Source organism: Micromys minutus, assembly GCF_963924665.1.
Source record: "Micromys minutus genome assembly, contig: SUPER_22_unloc_1, whole genome shotgun sequence".
Classification (NCBI taxonomy): domain Eukaryota; kingdom Metazoa; phylum Chordata; class Mammalia; order Rodentia; family Muridae; genus Micromys; species Micromys minutus.
The window spans coordinates 3326995-3332245 of record NW_027667990.1 but is presented as its reverse complement, the minus strand read 5'-3'; the positions used below and the strand labels follow the sequence as shown (position 1 = coordinate 3332245).

The 5251-nt window shown below is 45.2% G+C and overlaps 1 pseudogene across 1 annotated transcript; it reads left to right on the top strand.

Moving 5' to 3' along the window:
• Positions 1-624: 624 nt before the first annotated feature.
• Positions 625-4241, top strand: LOC308435401 (cyclin-dependent kinase 4-like; annotated as a pseudogene). The gene is made up of 2 exons: positions 625-718; positions 3328-4241. The product of its transcript is annotated as a cyclin-dependent kinase 4-like (transcript).
• Positions 4242-5251: the final 1010 nt, after the last annotated feature.

The window sequence follows — 5251 nt, the reverse complement described above, 5'->3', positions numbered from 1 at the left end:
TTTACCTCTGGTGACAGTTTTTATCTACACCCTTACCAGCTTAGAAGCTCAACATGAATATGTGAAAAAGGCGGAACCACATGCAGGAACACAGCATCCTTACATTTTCCCTCTGTCAGGATGGCCTCCTCGTCTTCTGACTTTCCCATCACCAGCACAAGAGGAGTGCACAGTTCATGCTTTTGGCTTGTTGTGACAGTAAACTCTCCCAGGGCCTGTGATCTGTGTAGAGAACACAATTTCACCAAGAGATGAAATAGAGTAAATCCCTTTAGGGTGTGCACAGTATCACAAACACTCCTCAGTTCCACGTGTTCATGATGGCTGAGTGCCACATGGTTGCTCTCAATGTCCTCAGTTTCATGCCTTCTTTCTCTGCAGGCTCAGCCAATCAGAGCTGTCTTCTCAGGGACACTGTTTCCCAACCACCAGGACTAGGATGCTAACTCCATTTTCATTACTGTTCTTACCTCTTTTGATATGGACTTACCTCACCACCTTCATCTTCCTGAATGCAATGGGCTCTGTCAGTCTGTCAGCCCCTCGGACAAGGCATGTGTATCACACTGATGATCCTGGGATCTAGCACGTAGTGAAATCCTTGCACCTCACTCTGGTTATTGAATGGCAACTGACAAAAGAAGAGATCACACCACTTCAAATAGTCTAGAAGCTGGGAACACATCTCAGAGCCAGTCTTCACCCTTGCTCCTTGTGGGTAAGAATGAAGTCAAACCTGTGAAATGAAAATGGCTTCCATGGTGCTAGAGGAAGATTGGAGTAGGCACAGTCCAGGAAGTAACTCAACAGGTTGCAAGGCAAGAACTGAGAGCCTATCTCTGGCAGACATCCCACACTTAGGAAAGAATTGCTAGGAAATGCAGTGACAGATGTCAGGGTTTCACCCACTGACTCATTTCTAGAGGTCCTTCTCTATTGTCCAAATTTTAAAGACTGAGAAGGAGGGCTGGGTGAGTGTCAGGGAGATAACAGTCCTGTCACTAGGAAAACACCAGCTTGCAATGAAAAACTGAAGAAAAGATCAGGGGATGCACCATGTAGCTTCCAGATTGGCCTCACATTAATTTTTGCATACAGCCTTCCACTGTCACAGGTATATCCTCCTTTCTGCCTCCTCAGTGCCAGGAGCTAATTGTACGGCCAGGTCTCCTCTATGGATACAAAGCAATCATTACCTGAGTTTCAATGGCAGAAAAACCTTGTCAGCGGGTACTCCACTAAGACATGGACTTCTGCGTGAGATGGTGACATCACTGCAGCTTGAAGTGAAGGGGAACATGTCCATCCACACTTTCATCTCTAGGTTTACTCATACAAGCATTAGATTTCTCAGGAGCTTCTGTTGTCTGTGGGAACCATATCCTAATACCATGTCAGCACAGGAAGGAAATGTCTTCCTATTGATGGAAAGAACAAATGGGGGAAGGAAGAGAAACAAGGGCCAGCTTATGTGTTCTATGAGAATGAGAGTTGCTTGTTCTTGGGGTACAGGAATTGAAGGACTGTGTATCAGATGGTTTGGGCAGCTATCAAAGAGGCCCTGTTCTTGTATGTCATTTCTTATATACCTGTTGTTTTACTGTTTTAGCATGCAGAACAAAAGTGTAGAAATCCAGTCCTTTGTTTATCTATAGATGCTGGTGTCAAGGCTTGGGAGATGTTCCACACTGGTATCACAACCACAGAGTTCGGGCCCTTGGTGTTCCTCTGAACTACAGGGAGGCTTTGAGGTGGCCCATTGGAGACTTGATCATTGTTCCTCTTCCAGGCACCAGATCAACACTATAGATTCCATTTGGACACTTGTCCCTGTGTAAAACATCCTTCCTTATTTTCTGCATAACTTGCTCAGGTAGCAGAATTTCAGTTTGTATTTCCAGTTCAGTGTTGTTATTTTGAGATGTGATCCTTAGCAACAATGAACCACAGCCCTCATAGTCAGGAATCCATGACCATCCTGGACTCACAAGAACAAGCTTCTGTAGCACAGCACCATCATCTGCAGAGGAGACACTGAAGGAGAGAGAGGCATTGGATGTGAGGTGACTTAAACACAGGACACATTGGACAGTGGCAGGATCATCCCTATTGAGAATATACTACTGAATGTGACTTTCCTTGGAAGATTACAACTAGGATAACTGCCAAGGGCTCAGGAGAACAGGGAACTGGGACAAGTTCAGAGATGAGAGAAGCAATGGACCCTTTACCTTTTCCAGAATGACTAAAAACTGCACATGAGACAGCCAGTGACTACTAAAAATTGTCAAGTCCATTGACTACTGGATGTCAGCATGTTGTGTGTCTGAAACCTAAAGGAACACCCGGGACTTTAGCATGGAGAGAGGAGAGTTCAGTTGTGCCAATGGTCTTTGTCTCATGCTGACTCTGGGATATAGAGAGTCCAGACCCTCTATTCCCTGTCTGAAGTTGGTTCAGGATGACTCTAATGACCACCATGTACAGATAAAGACAGCAGCAACAAGTCCTAGAACTGAAACAAATGGAGAATAGAATTGATTGGGGGAGGGAAAGTGGCTGAGCCTCCTGATAGATGCATGAGTTAAAAGGTGAAAGGAGACAAGTTCAAGTTCTTCATTGTTCCAAGAGTGAGGAGGAGCTCACACCCTGAAGTGTCTTGCATGCATGCCAGTAAGGGACTGCCTCTGTCCCTCTGGGTTGGATACTTTCCTGACAATTTGGTCAAATTTAAGTCATACATTGTTTATTTTAAATTATGCCCTATTCATTTTCTCGACTCCACCTGATGTACATTTTCCTCATTATTTACTGAATGTAAGTGTTTAGGAAAGTATGGATTGGAGCTTAGCTGGGAGTAGGAAACAGGACACAGAAATCATAAAGAAGCCAATAGAGAGCACCCTTCACGGCCTCTATTGTTGTTTCTGTTACTAAATTTCTACCTTCAGTTACTATACTTGACTTCCCTCAGGATGGTTGTATGCATGAGTTTTAAGTTAAAAACCTTTCCCCACAGCCAAACACAGCCCACTGTTCTCTCTGTTTCTTTCAGCAATGTAGAGGGAAAGGCTTTGATAAACACCTTTTGAATTGTAGCTCTAGCTGAGGGCAGTCTTATCACAGAAGTCTCATGGGAGCTTCCTACATTATTAAAAAAAATCTCAGCTGGGTACAAAGCCTCCGGTACTGGCTCCCAGGCCCAGATAAAAGCACACCTTCATTGCCCGTGGCCAAGCTTAAGATCCCCTTCTACATGAATGGCGACCATTTGATATGTACCCATGTCTGGTGTTGGTGCTTATGGGATGGTACACTAAGCCTGAGATCCCCACAGTGGCCACTGTGTGGCCTTCAAGTATTTGAGAGTTCCTAATGGAACAGCAGCTGGGAAAGTCCTTTCTCTCAGCACCGTTCATGAGGCAGCCTTGTTAAAGATGATGAAGATCTTTGAACATCCCAGTGTTGCATGGCTGATTGATATCTGTGCTACTTCCTGAACTGATGGGGACATCAAGTTAATCCTCGCATTTGAACATATATATCAGGACATGAGGACATACCTGCACAAAGCAACGCCACTATGCTTGCCATTTGAGACCTTTAGATCTGATGCACCAGTTTCTAAGTAGCCTCCATTATATTCATGGAAACTGCATTGTTCACTGGGAACCGAAGCCAGAGAACATTCTAGTGATAAGTAATGGGACAGTCAAGATGGCTGACTTTGGCCTAGCCAGAATGTTCAGCTTCCAGATGGCCCTCGTGTCTGTGGATGTTACCCTCTGGTGCTGGGCTCATGAAGTTCTGCCGTCTACTTATGCAACACCTGTAGGCATGTGGATCATTGGCTGTATCATCAGAGAGATGTTTCAACAGAAGCCTCTCTTCTGTGGAAATTGAAGCTGACCAGTTGGGCAAAGTCTTTGAACTTATTTGATATCCTCAAGAAGAAGACTGGCCTCCAGAGGTATCTCTTCCTCAAGGAGCCTTTGCCCCGAGAGAGCCTTGTCCAGAACAGTCAGGGGTGCCAGACATGGAGGAATCTGGAGGACAGCTGCTGCTGGAAAATTTGACCTTTAACCCACAGAAGCAAGTCTGTGCCTTCCGAGGCATCCCTGCAGCACCAAGACCTGCACAAGGAGGAAAGCGACTGGAGTGAGAAGAGGGGCTGCCTGCCTCAGTTTCCAGACACTTGGTGGGAGGACCTGGATGAAGTGGCAGGCTCTGCCTACTCCTGAGGCCGTGCAGAGTCCTCCAACTTTTTACAGAGATCATTTTCAGCCTTAAATGACAATCCCTCACTTCTCCTTATAGGTTTACCCCCCCGTACCTCCCTTTTTTCTACACTAAATGTCAAGTGTATTTGTTTTCTTCTCTTCCTGAATCATACTGGTATAGTTTTTATACAAGAAAAATAAAAGCAGACAATGAAGTATGGTCTTCAAAAAACAAAACAAAACAAAACAAAGTCCAAGATGAATTGTTCTACAGAGATATGGGATGGCAGGTGAAGGAGAAAAAATTAGCCAGATCAGTATAATCATGCCCCTTTGTAGGTATGACTGGCCTCCAGAGGTATCTCAATCTCAAGGAGCCTATATCCCCAGAAAGCCTCAGCTAGGGCAGTCAGGGGTGCCAGAGATGGAGGAACCTGGAGCACAGCTGTTGCTGGAAGAAGACTTAGTGTTAGAAAGATGGCAATGGTTAGGATGCAAATCTTCAAGATTCTTAGGAATAAAAGCCTTTTTGGATCATTCAAAAGATTTACAGCTTTTCTGTGCAAAGTGCAAAAGATGTGCTGTGTAACTACTCCCATCAAACCCACAGGAAAGCAGGTCACACAGGCTGAGTGGTCTCCATGATGGAAGCACTCTGACTTTCTGTGTTCTCTAAACCTCAGTGCACGGTTCTTGAGCCCAGCAACGAGTTTCCTAACACTGTCAGGAAGACAGAAGCCTGGACTTTCTCTCACACCTGAAGCCCACTTTCTATGTCCGCCAATGGCACTGCTGTCAGCTACATACAATGTCCCAATCCTTCTGGGGCTGACTCTCAGGAGGATGGCTAGTTCAAATGTTGCTGCACCTTTAGAGTGATACCTAAGGCAACTGGTTATTGTGAGAAACCATGAAGGTGCATCCTAGGTGAGCACATGTGTAGGAATCTGAATAGAGACACTTTGAGTGTCCTGTGGCCTGCACAGTAGCTGCCTGAGACAGCACATTTACTGAATGATTAGGTAAGCCAT